This window comes from Artibeus jamaicensis, unplaced genomic scaffold (assembly GCF_021234435.1).
Source record: "Artibeus jamaicensis isolate MK-2021 breed Jamaican fruit bat unplaced genomic scaffold, CSHL_Jam_final contig_426, whole genome shotgun sequence".
Lineage (NCBI taxonomy): Eukaryota > Metazoa > Chordata > Mammalia > Chiroptera > Phyllostomidae > Artibeus > Artibeus jamaicensis.
The window spans coordinates 12,169,913-12,184,149 of record NW_026521826.1 but is presented as its reverse complement, the minus strand read 5'-3'; positions in this window follow the sequence as shown (position 1 = coordinate 12,184,149).

The window sequence follows — 14,237 nt, the reverse complement described above, 5'->3', positions numbered from 1 at the left end:
TTTTGAACTATGTGAAGTCTCTGAAATGAAATGCCTCATTAACACAGTGAAGGGATTTGATATTCTGTATGGTTTCTCCCTTGGATCCATGTCCTTCCGGGTTTTATTCACAGATTCATAGACAGCCAGGCAATTAAAATCCGAGTGGGGCAAGCACAAAAACTTGATAGCGTATAAAGAGCTATTGCCAAGCCAAAAGAGAAACAAAAAATATTTCAATAGATATCTGGGGGACAATGTCAACAGTTGCATAATAGAAAATTAATGAAAGAATTGCAAATGGCCAACCAGCTACTAAAAACACCATTTCACTTCAACAGTAATTGAAGATAAATATAAAACAATATATCAATGTTCACTTATTAAGTTGGAAAATATTTTTTAAATGCCTCACATTGAATGCTAAGTGTTCTATCAGCTCCTTAATTTTTTAATATGAAAAACTCTTGAGGGGTCAGTTTGGCAATTTCATCAAAAGCATTAAGAATTTATCTTTGATGCAAGTCTCACTCTTCAGAATCTCAGAGTTGTCTGCATCTGTGACAAACATATATATTGCAGGATAATTCATAATGAAATGACTCAACCCTGAAAGTGACTTAGAGACCCACGAAGAACAGGAGAGTTATAAACATTATGATATATCTGATGACACCACCTATACGCAGTCACTGAAATCTGTACTTTTAAATATTTTATACTCTTGCCATGTAATTAATGGTAAATGCAAAGAAAGAACTCATCCACATTGCAAATCTAGTGTCACCCTGACTTTGGTAAGACAGGTACCCATATAAAAACACTGAAAAAAATAGATACCACAATCATTAGAATGCTTATTTCAAAAGGGATTAGCTAGCTGACAATGTTAATTTTCTTCTTCACACTATTCTGAATTTTCAAAACTTTAGTAAATATTGGGATTTAAACAAAACAAAAATATCTGTCAACAAATGTGTTTTCCCCTTCAGATACTTAAGTCCCTTGAGTGTGAGCACTCTGGCAAGCATTTCCAGGTGTGATTTAGTGCAGTGCACACCAAATAAATTGGAAATTTATGTTAACTGCTCCAGTGCAGGTGCCGAAAGAGAATGCCCGAGAGCTGAAGTTGTTTGTAAACGGTTCGTGCAGAGTCTCCCCTCATCCCACCAGCAGTGGGAAGCAGCAGGCCCACGTTAGCCTGTCTGCCGACATGGGCCAGGGCTTACTGCCACATCAGCCGGAAAGGCCACCAGGGAACTGTCTGTCACTTCTCTGAGTGCTATGTCACATGGCTAAAGGGGCTGTTTTCAGGGGACCTAAATGTCACCATAAATATTTATAAGGGACCTAGTGTTGCTCTGCCAGAGGGCAGTTTATTATTAGAAAAGTCACAAACAGAACTGAAAAAGAAGTGGCAAATGCATCCCAGCTCTGCGTGTGTGTGTACACACGTGGTGTCCAGTCTGTGGCTGTGATCCATGTACTTGTCTAGCCCTTCATTCTTTCTCTTTTTCTTTTTGAGCTCTCTCTCTCTCTCTCTATATATATATATGTATATATATATATATATGTGTGTGTGTATATCTGGTTTTGAAATTCAACTTTTATTGGTGCTTCTACCTCCTGTGGTCCTAAGGACATATCATCTAGGAATCCAAGCTTACAGTTTCCTTGTTCTTGCCCTGCAGACAGTTTTTCAGGCAAAACCAAAATTGTGGATCGTGCCATGCCAGCTCTCAGACTCATGTCTCTATTAGGTAAGAAGTGAGAACTTTACCTGCATCCAGTTAGGCAGGGCAGGTGCAAACGCATACCTTGCAGGACACCTGGGCACTGTTCGACAGCTGTTTTCAGCTTGCAGGTCAGACCCATTGTCATTACATGGCTGGGAGTGGTGTGAGGTGTGACTGCTATGAATGAAAATGTAAAACTTGGCTATTTGGTGACTTGAAAACATAGTTAAAACAGGGCCAAGCTATGTCTAAAATGCTGCCACTTTCCCTGGCATCAGGTTGTGATTTTGTGAGCGGTTGAGGAGGAGGAGGTTTCAGCCAAGACTTGCTAGGATGCAGGTAAGGCAGCTTGACCGGGGCCCCCCTGTCCCTCCTTAACCCTTATCACTCTGTCCGAGGCTCACTTTGCTTTTCTATGAACATGGCCTTTTCTACTCACCACTTTCCTCCAGGACCAAAGCCAATCGATATTATAGGTCCTCTTCTCTTGACCATCACTGCCATTTAATTTAAAGGAGAAGTCCATTCTCCTTTTTAAATGGCCACCTTGGTGTGGGGACAAACATGACCCCCCATTCCCACTGCCCCCACCAACACTTCTGACTGGATTGTCCTCCTTCCTTGTCTTAGGCTTTGGCTTGTCACGGTCCATCTGTAAGGACTTCCCTTAAACTCCTCTTCACAGAGTTCACCCCCACATGTTTGCTCCAGCTCACTGTCTCCTGACAGCTGCCTACTCAACATCACTTTATGTTTCAGACTCAGTCAGTCCAAAACACTGATTCCCCTCCTCACAAGAAAGTTGGCATCTCCATCTCCCCAAGTTAATAACCAGCCTCCATTCTTCTAGCTGCTCAGGCCAGACCCCTGGAGTAGAAGATCACAGGTTCAATTTCTGGTTGAGGCACATGCCTAGGTTGTAGTTTGTCCCCTGGTCAGGACTCATACAAGAGGCAACCAATCAATGTTTCTCTCCTTCTCTCTATCTCCCTCACCAGCTCTCTAAAAATAATTAAAGCAAGTAGAGTAACAGTAAACCTAACAATATTTGAATGGTTTATTTTATCAAAGAAAATTTAAAACCATTATCAAATCATCAACAGATCTTCATAAGGAAAGGAAAACCAAAGCAGGTTTTGTTTATAAACTCACAATTTCTAGATGAGATTCCAGGAGAGTGTTTTGCACAGACATGAACAGAACTATATCCCAGGCAGTGTCCTTCCACTGTTCTAAGAAACTTGCAAGATCAGTGCAATGCTTAGACTGAGAAAACCTGAATACCTCATGTTACAAATGCTAAGACGAACTGAGGAGGACTCTACTCTGTTCATTCAGGGCTTTCTGTTGCCTTTTGGATTGGAATATGTGTGTGTCTGTGTGTGATTATTTTTAAGTAATATTGCCATAGGTGAATGATTTTTATAAGCTTCCTGGTAAATGATGGGTTGGATCTATGTAATTAACTGTAAGCAGCGAGCAAGCTGTGAACCAAAGCAACATAAATAACAGTTACTGCTCTTCTACTCTGTAATCTGTAGAAAAGACATTTCTCAAGGCGCTTTCCTTGACACACACCCTCCTTTTATTTACCTCAAAGGAGGTGCAAACATGGTGAAGCCCAAGCACTTGCACATTGAAGAAGATGAGGGACCAAGGGCGTGAGGTGTTTTAATTGCACAGGAGACACTTTGATGTGATTATTCTGTTGCAATGTGCTATTTGGGAAGCGTGCTCTATCACAGTCACATGCCGTACTCCTGTTTTCCACCTTAGAAACCTGTTTCTGGATCAATCAAGCAGCCTGAATGGAGGTAGTAAGAGAATTAACCAGCAAAATCTTCTGGAATTGGGCATCTTAAAAATTCGCTCCCTTTACTCCTGGCAGCTGACAGGGAATCACAATTCTTTCCCATAAGCAGCCGGCTCAGCAATCTCTTCAGCATTCTGGGGAAAAGAGCATTTAAGAAGAAATAGCCTTGATGTGATTTCAAAGGCTTTCTCCTTCATGGTATCTGTGCTCTATCTATCTTTTAAAAAGGAAGATATTGCAGAAGAAACTCACTTATAGTCTTGATCTACCAAATGCCTTCTGTAAAGTGTCTAGGCTTTGTGAAAGAAACATATTTGAGTTCCCAGTTTGTTTGGATACTGGTTGCAGGTGTGAAAAAGAACAGCTAATTTCTTAGGCAATTGGGCCTCCGGAGGCTGGGAGAGGCTCCAGATATAACCTGATGTTGGCAGTCTGTGAGATTTCTTTTTAATAGGTTCTCCCTTCTCCCCATTGTGTGGACCAATTTATACGATCATGGAAAGGAATGCTGTCAAGTGGGAGACTGGGTTGAGGAGACATTTTGCTGTAGTCAGGCCATGCTAGGCTCCTGAGGGCAAACTGCTGACCCTACCAGGCGTGCAGGTAGGGCAGGTGCTTCTGTCTGGAGACACCAGATATGCATGGGACATGAGGGAAAGCTGAAGGGAAAGCTGTGACACATGTAACCCACAATCCCCACATCAGGCATTTCAGTTGCTCACAGGCCTGCACTTGGAGATCCACCAGCGGGCAGGAGGGCAATCGCAGACCAGGTGACTTTCCTGCTCCCTCAGCTTCCCCTGAGTGAAGGTGAATGGCCTTAAACAGAGAGACTGTGTTTTGGTGTCATTTTGCTCTGCTTATTTTACTTTTGGAACATTACAAATGAGCATAAAGAAAGAGCAATTCTCTTTCCTATTTTACAAAAAAACATCAGAAAACAAGATATATTTCAGGGTAACAACTTTGTTGCTGCTTTGGATGGTAGTAGGCAGAAAGGTGGATGCTTGAAAAGCCAAAGGCAGTGTTAAAGAAGCAAAACTTGAGTTCTGCTTACAAAGGGATGTGTCACAGTGGTTTTCATGACATATCGTCTTCTTAAGTTCTTACCAAATAATCCATTGCCTTCTTAACTGGTTTAGAGTTGTCTCAGTCTGTGTGGGCTACTATAACAGAATATCATAAACAATATAACCTTATTTCTTACAGTTCTCAAAACTAGAAGTCTGAGATTAAGGCGCTGGCAGATTCCCTGCCCAGTGACAACCTAGTTCCTGTTGAATGGACAGTGCTTTCTCGCTGTGTCCTCACATGGAGGAAGGGACAGGGCTCTCTCTAGGTCACTTTTAAAGGATATTAATTCCATTCATTGGAACTCCACCCTCATGACCTCATCCCCTCCTCAAGTTCCCACCTCCTACCACCATCGCACCAGGGGTCAGGTTTCAACGTACAAATTTTGGGGGTTGACACAAACACTTAGTGTATAGTAGTTATTAATGACAAAGTCAAGTTTTCTGCCCTCACAGTGACCAAAAAGGTCAGAGAAGCCACAACCCACACCAGTGTCTGGTGTTGAAGCAATGACTCTGCAGGTCTTGAAAATGTGCAACAGCAGCCCTCACTGTTTCCCAGGTCCTATGGAAGTCAATGAACAGAGCAGCTCCATACATAGGACGTTACGGACACAGTTGTCCCACAGTCTGACATTTTTTATGGGCTAATAAAGGGGACATCATTCTAGTTTTTATATAGAAGAGCATGTGAATGGAGGAGCCTTGTCAGATGAAAGAACAATTTACAGGGGAAATGTTATTCCCAAGCCGTTGGGTGGGTCTCGTGATGAACTCTAGGAAGCTAAATTCAATGTCCAGAGGACTGGATCAACGCCAGGGTCCATCTGGCCTTTTCATGGGAAAAGGGAGGGTTCGCTGCTTTTAAAAGACAACCATGGTCAGTGAAATCATCACTTGAATGGTCCTGGAACATGTAGGCTCATTTATTCCCCAGAAACATTAAAGGAATCATATGCTCTCAAACTGGGTTTTCCAAACTTCATTAAGAAAATGGAAAGATTGAGCTCTTTGTGTTTTATTTAGTCAGCTCATGAAGGATCAGGATGATTGACTACAGTGAGATCATTTGGGCCCCAATGTGCCCAGTGGGGACAGAGACCACCAGTGGAAACAGGGTGCTGCCCTCTGCAGACCCCACATGAATGACAACGAGGTGGGGAAATGCTTCCTGGAGCAGGTGGGAAGGAGTGCTGCTTTGCCATTAAATGAAGATGAGACACTCAGTGTTTTCAGAACTGTAGCTGGACGTGGTTAATACCCGAATGCCTGCTCTTCCACCCCTCCCTGATGTCCACATCTGTTCTAGAATGCAGTTTTCATTTTCACATGCCTAGTCTAAGCAGGAGAGACACAGAAGCCTGCCACTCCACTCACAGCTTGCTGATTTAAAGACAAGCAAGCCTTAAATAACAGCAGAGAGGGCCACAAGGACCCAGTTAATCGGGAGGATAGAATTTAAATCATGAGCCATGACACCACAAACAAAAATAGGTCAGTCTTTGAATGATATCACCATGAGTGGCCTCATGGATATTTACGTCTATACTTTTTATGCTGAGACCCTTTCAAAAGAATCTGAAAGAACCAGCCATGAAATGTGCACGTAACAGGAATCTGTTTTCCATTTCAAGGTGCTTCGTGGTCTTTAATTGTGACACCTCTCCTGTGAGGCATGCAGCAATGTGTCCTGTTGAGAAAATTAGAAAGCCAATTCCTGTGTAAACTTAAAAATCAGGAAGCAGAGCCAGGGACTGAGATGCCAGTAAGATCCAAGCACCATCTGAGACGGTGTTTGAGGTCTGACCATTCCTATCAGCGGGGTGTGCCATCTAAGGGAAACAGAAACATCTAAGGGACAGCCCTAAGGGTTAAACATCCTGACCCTGCAAATCCACAGGTGCCCTGGGACATCTGCAAGATGGAAGCAGAACATTCCTAGATGGACGCACTAGCTCTGTGGAGAGGCTTCCCAAGGTCTCTCTGTCCCTAGACCCTCCCCTCCATGGTCCAGACACACACAGAGCCATGGGAGCCCCAACATTTCATGTCCATTACTGTTGTGAGTCTGTCTTGCATGATATTCATGCTACTCGATGAATGAGAGTGGTGGTAGTGAGTGAGAGTGAGGAGGGTTTGAGTTCTTATCCAGTGAATCAGGAATACATCCTAAAATGAAGTGATCAGTCCAAAAGCAACAAACCAAGACTCAGTGACAGAACCTTGGTGTTCAGAAGTGTGGAGATAAATTCCACCAGGAATAGCTTGAAGAGTGAGGAGGACATTGGCTCTGGAAAAGAGGTTTGGAAGGAGGAGTGTTACAGTGGCCAGTTTTTAATTTTAAGCCTCTTTATAATATTTTATTTTTAAATTGTGTGCATTTCTTATTTATAGAAGGAAGAGGGGAAGGACAAATGGAAGGAGAGTAGAAGAGAGGAAGCCAAGGGGAAAGAGAAGAAGAAACTTGGATCTGAGGCGTTTTCTCAGCACACAAAAGTAAGAATGGGGTCAGTTGGTGTTCATCTAATCTCCCTGTCTATGGCTGGACGTGGGGAGACAGCAAGTCTGCCAGATGGGAAAGTGGGGAAAATGCCTTCCAGGGGCATGGACTGCACAAAAGTCTCATGAGGTCTTTGGACTCATGAATATCTTTTCTTCTCACTGACTCGAGCTAGTAGGTTATCCCCATTCTATAGGTTAGAAGATTAAAGATTAAGCAAGTTAATTGAGCGATTAGAAGTATTAACAGACAGATGTGCATTTGGCCAGGGTCCGAACAGCCCCACTTGGTGCTGTGGACAAGAGGTTGTTCTCAGCTCTCAGTCTCATGTTTGCTGTCAAGGCTGAAGTTTCCATCAACAGTGTAATTTTTGTATACTTCCTCTAGGAAGCTCTCAATGGCACCAAATAAACCATTGTTTTTGTTCATTTTTTAAAGCAGAACCTGCAGTTGGGAAGTGGCTTTTAATACTTACTTAGCTGTATTGGCTATTATTCTTTAATGTTTGAGTTGTATTTAGGACTCACTATTTATTAGGTCTCCTCATTTAGGAGAAAGAGGGTCAAATTTGGCCTCTAACATGGTGGGGCACGCTGTCCTGGGTAAGCTGGAATCAGGGGGTGGGGAGGAACAGGAGTCTCACAGCTGTCCAGTTTAATCCTCCAGGAGGAACTGCTCTCCATGGCACATCCTCCTAATGGGGCTTCCTAGAAAGCCTTGTCTGTAGAGAATTATGCCTTCATCGAATCACAATAAAGACTATGGTGATGATGACGTATATTGCAAAAAAAAGCAGTGCTTTAAAGCATCTCTCTTTTCCATAAGTGGACAGAAAGAATTGGGAAGAATTTTTGCTTTGCAAAAGCAAAGAGAGAAGATAGCATTTTAAGGCAGCAACAGACACTACAATATGCTAACAACATAGCAGCAGTAATTAAAAGTTACCAGACTAATTAAAATGCCAACTGTCTGACAATAAACAGTAATTACGCAACCTCCCTGGGGATGAGCCACTGCAGAGTGGGTGGGTGGGTGGGGGGGGAGTGGGATCTGTGGGGGCTCCCGCGTGGCAAACTTTCTCCTGACCAGGTGCTTTCAGGAGGGGCCCGGCCGGTGTAGGCAGCTCTGACGCAGTCCAAGTGGTTGTGCATAGAGGTGTTGAAAACACATAAATATAAAAGGAGCCACTTTAGAGTGGAGCCTGAGCTGCCATCCCCAAGGAGCTGCCTTGCACGTCGCGTGCCTCTACCCTGTGAAATGTTGAAATGGGAAAAATGAGCTCTGGACTGGGCCTGGGCGACCTTGTGTCCCAAAGAACTGTTTGCAAGGATAAGAAAGCGGTTATTCTGGCTAGTAGGCTGATAACTACTGAAGAGAAAATTAAAAACGTTGTTCAGATTAGTCACAATGTTAGCTTCTCTGCACCGATAGAAATGCCTTCTTTCTATAGATGTAATTATTCCCCTTCCCCTTCTCATAAATACCCTGTGCCTTTGTCTCCTAATTGGAACGCTATTTGGCTTGTTGCCTGAGTCAGTGCTTCCCAAATAGCTATATATATATATATATATATATATATATATATATATATATATATATATATAAACTCTCAAGTAAATGCTTGTTGCCTCTCCCTTTGACTGTTTACTTCAGGTTATCAGAAGGAAGAAGGAGGAAATGACATATCTAGAAGCAGGAAGGACCCAGGAAGTGTCTCCTATTTTCAGAAATCTTTTCTTCACTTTTCACCAAGACTGTGATTATGTGCGAAGCTTGCAGGACCACCTCCCTCTGCTTTGCCTCCACTCTGTTTTGCATTTTTCTGTGAGATGGTCAGTCAGATGAGGCCACAAGAGGACACAGAAAATGGGCTCAGGAAAAACAAAGTTTATTATACTCACAGGTGCTGGAGATGGGACGCACGGTCCCCGCCGCAGGGCCATGTGGGGGAAGCCTCAGTTGGTCAGAAGACAGAGAGAGGAGCAGGGAGACAAACCCAGCCACAGTCTCTAAAATGGAAGGTTTCCTCCAAAATGGAAGGCAAGGTAGGCGAACAGTTTGGGGTGGGGTAGTTTGGCTAACAATGGGGGTCTTTGGGCTGCAGGGGTGGTCCCTGGTTTTCTGGCCCCTGGCCCTGGATGATGAATACAGGGGAATATCACCTTCTGGGGTGTATGGGCCCTAAGAAGTGGTCTGGCTCTGTGGGTAGTTTGCTGATTGTGGGTGTGATTCCCTGGGCCCTTCTGTCCTATGAATTGGCTCAAGGGAAGAGTGGCCTCTCTCCAGCCAGAAAGGTGTTTTAGGATGTCTAAACATCATATTATACTCAAAATTAAAATATATTTAATATATTCCCCCAACCCCATCAAAATGCCCTTCCTCTAGAAGGAAGAGTGAGGACAGGCAATAAAAGTGTTAGAAATGCAATGGACAGTTAGACTCAGCCTCCCTCTAAAGAAGATTAGAGTGGATTGGAATGCTGTACCACAGTAGACATATGAAATGACGTCTATCAAGCATGAAAACGGCTTGCCTTTTCCAGGGCTCTGCACGCATACAGCTTCTCATCTAACCAGAAACCGGGCAAAGTGTGAGGGATGTCAGGGAATGTGACAGGTAACAGGCAAGGCAGCCATGAGGCACTAAATACTAGGAGGAGTTTGCCGAGTGTGTCCCTGTTTCCACCTGCCTGGCAGAGGGTGCCTTTTATATTCAGGGAGTGCTCTGCTCTGCTCCATATGCTTCCAGCTCCAGTCTCTGTTTTTTTCAGGTGGTTCATACTTCTTGTTGTTGGTTCACAGCCATGCATGAGCAGCAGAGAGATGAGTCAAGGTGAACTTTAATCCAGAACAGAGGAACCTACAATGCTTGCTCTGCTGACCTCCACCACCATGTCACACACTGGATGAACACCTGGGAGGCAGAATGACTTGTGTAACTCGTTCATTCCATAAACAGCAGAGAGGGTATCTGCCCTCAGGCTGTCCAGACAGAGAAATGGGTTGCTTTCCTTCACTACACTCTTCCCTCTAATTCACGGTGGTCATCAAAGCCACAGTCGTGTAACCACATTTGCCATTTGCCAGACATTGGGTGAGCACTTTACTCATTAGGTTCTTATAACACAACACATCCTTGAAGTCAATGTTATCAATATTATTTCCATTTTACAGTTGAGGAAAACTGAGGCCCAGGGAAGTGATGGAGTTTGCTCTAGGCTATGCAGATAGTAGCAGATGTGGGGTCACTGTTTGTGCAGTCAGAAATGGACTCAGGTCAGTCTGTCACAAAAATCTGAGTCAGTCTCAGGTGTCAGCAGTCACACCTGCTTCTTTCACTCTCTCCCTCCTGGTAGCCCCTGCTTGCAGTAAAATCTCTTGCCCCAGGAGTTCTGGGGCAGGCAGTTTTTTCTTGGAGACACTCAACAGCATGAGTGCTCTTGTTCGAAGATAACCAGAGTGTTTTTACAAGAAGACAAGGATCATTTAATTCTGATGCCATTAAATTAATAAAACTCTCAGAGGTTGGCCAGTGACAATCTAATTAAACTTACAGAATGTGGTTCAATTATGTAACAAAGTGGGTTGACTTTCAAACAGATGAGTTCTGGCTACACATCAGCAGGTCAATCACTTGCCCACCATACATGGTAAACTGGGATTAAATATTTCATCACACAGACTCCTAAACACATTCCAGCTCCCTGTCAGGGTCTTCTGTGGGCAGAGGTCAGCTCACTCTGCTATTGATTATTGACGAAGGTATGATTGCAACCTGCCCAGGAACGATCTGGCCAGATTGTTCCAGCAGACACTGGAATTAGCAGTGTCTGCTTGGCCTGGAAGACCCTCATCAGGCTACCAGACATCCACTGAGCACTCACGGTGAGGTCCTGCCACTCCTTCAGAGAGCAGTTTGGCAAAATCTGGTGCAATTGATGGTGCACACCTTAAGAACTCAAAGTCACATTCGAGGTATTGACCTGTGGAGAAGCTCTTCCACATGTGCACAGTGAGACACATGCAAGAATATTTGCTGCAGCTTCGCTCGTCATCAAGGGGAACTGGAAATACCTTCAGTGGCCATGAGGCAGGAGAATGAATACTTACATTTTGGTACATTCATACAATGAAATTTTTTTCAGTTGTTCAAATGAGTGAACTAGAGATTAATGTATCAAAATGACACATGGCAGAAAACACTGGGTGAAAAATATAAGATGTGGAATGACATTATAGCACCATGCTATATGTATAAGTTTTATCATACAATTTATGACTATATTCTCTTACATATAGTAAAAACATTAAAGCATTATTGCAGCTAATTAACCACCAAAATTATGATAATATTTAGCTTTTAGAAAGGATAAAATAAAAAGAATTGGAGAAGCATACATGGGTGATTTAAACTGTAAATGTACTGATTTATTTCTTTAAAGTAACAAGGACCAAGGTAATGATGTCAAATATTGTTTTTAATGATGCTAGTTTATGTGTTCATTTTATTGTCTCTATGTTTCTTGTGATGCTTGAAATAGCTCATAATACATAAAGAGCTTCCTGTGAGCTAAGCATTAGGTTTTTCAATACAGTAAGAATAACTCCTGCAAGGAAGGTACTGGAAGTTAAAAAAAAAAGTACCATGTAAAACATCCTTTTAACTGGTGCCACAGGCAGCAAAAGGTGGAATAGTGACTTCTCATGAATGCTGTCTTTGATATGAGCAGAGTTATATGCTATTCTTTCTCTTGAGCAAAATTTACTCCCAAAATAACTCACTTCCCTGAATTTTTCTCTTTATAAATGTGACATACATATGAACTAACATTTCAAAATGAGTAGTTTGGGCTTGGAAAAAAGTCTAAAATAATTGAGCACTTGGAGAGACATCCTCGCTGGAGGTGAAGTACGATTGTAAACCTTGTGATTTTATTACTGATTAGCACTGATTTGGCTGTTTATGTGATAAGAAAGAGAAAGCACAGGTGGCTCCAAGCACCTGCCAGACCTATGATGGATGGGAATCTTGGCTTAAGTGTGTCACTCTGCCCAGCAGGTGACTATGGCAAGACTCCACTGATGGCACCTGATCCATAGTTTCCTGCTTCGGTTTCTTCCCTAGCCATTTAAAAATTGCTTGAAACGCCAGTTTTTCAACTCACTTTGTGTTTAGATGAATTTGGCAAAAGTCAGAAAAACAGTCAGCAGCCCAACAAATGGGAATGATCTAAGCCACTGATCATAAGCTCCCAGTGGGTAAGGACTGAGCTTTCATCTGTTCTCCAAAATGTTCCACACCACTCAAAAAATACTTTTAGATACTGATTAGCATAACTCCAAGGATACATTTAAGTCTTGAAGTGACAGAACTGCTTATGATGAAGAGAATCAGTCAAAGTTATTTTCTTGATGTTCTCTGGTCCTATCTGGAATGTTTCAATATGTGTCCATTACAAAATTCTTGTTGCAGTAAATAATATACATTATTGTTATTATTATTAGAAACCTATTCTCCAAAACAAATACAGACTAGGACTTTGTGAAGAGGTTAATTGTACACATAGGTCTAAAATGGTATTAGCAGTTTTTAAAAAATTAATGAGATATGTAGCAGACACCTCTGGTTCTCCATGTCACATCTCCTTGGTCCATGTAGGATTTCCACTCAGCTATTGTATACAGTTCACTGAGCTCACTGCCATGAAAGCTTCCCACCTCTAGCACATGCTAAGTGTCTTTCCTTTTTGCTTCAGCATCTTGTGCAGCATCAGGGGGGCTCATTCGTTCCATACTAGTACAGAAGGCAAGCGGAGGGATGCGTTTCCTAGGTGAGCCCTCAGCCAATGGCAGTTAAGTGTCAAGCTTCCTGTGCTTCAGTGAGATAATTCTGGTGGCCGTTCTGCACTTAGGTGTGGTTTTCTTTTGATTTAATGTGGATGGACTTTATATGAGTTTAACACTGTGGTATGATATTCTTGATCAGCTTTGGAAAATTTCCAGAAAACTCTATCCTCCTTTCTTTTTTCCTTCTGGAATCCTATTTGTATCCATGTCTCTTTATGTTGCCTTCTGAATATTTATTTTATTTTAGTCTACCTTCTGGTTCAATAATTCTCTCCTTACTCTTCCTCTGCTTCTATTTAAGCTACCAATTGAGTTATTAATTTTGGGTTATTATTCCTTTAGCTTCCAGTTCTTTCACTCTTCTTTCAGCTTCCTAAACATATTATCATATCTGATGACATCCTCACCTGAATTACTTGTCTTTTTCTTTTGTCCATTGTTTTGTTGGCATTCTGTTATTTTCAATTGAGTGCTAAACATCATATAGGAATATAATCAAATCTAATTTCATGGGTAAATGATGCCTCCTTTATAGAAATGCTCATTGCTTTTGACAAGTGGCTAGGCGTCAGTAGACATCCTGGAAAATCTGATCCACTTGCGGAATTAATAAGATTTTAAGTTGAGCCCCAGTTCCCGAGAATGCTGAAATCTTCTTTCTGGTTCTTATTATGTGAATGCAGTTGTTCAGGGATCTGCTCTTTGTGGATGTTGGACTCTGATTTTTGCTCGCTGTATCTATGAGGTTGACAAACACTCTGCTCAGCTTCTAAGCTTCTCAATTCCCTTTTTGGAAATCAGTAAAAGCCCTTGGGGGAAAATGCCCTAAATATCAAATTTATCAGAATGGGTTTTATAGTCTCCTGGACCTTATCTTTCTTGCCTTGTTATTTCTTCAATTATTTCAAACACACTGAGTATATTTTGTTCTCTTTCTGTGGTTGTTCTGGGTGGGATACTTGATACAAATTACCTAGTTTTGCTTGTCTGCTAGAACTTCCATAAACAAATTCCTCAGATCATAGGGATTAAACAACATAAATTAATTTCCACATGGTTCCGAAAGCTGGAAGTTCAAGATCAAGGAGCCAGCAGACTTGGTATCTGGTGAGGATGTGCTTCCTGGTTCATAGAGGATGCTCTCATTATGCCCTTACATGGGGGGGGGGGGATGAGGGGCTCTCTGGGGCCTCTTTTATAAGGACACTAATCTCATTATGAGGGCTCCAGTTTAAGACCTAATCACCTCCTAAAGTTACCACCTCCAAAAACCTTGGAAGTTAGGATCTC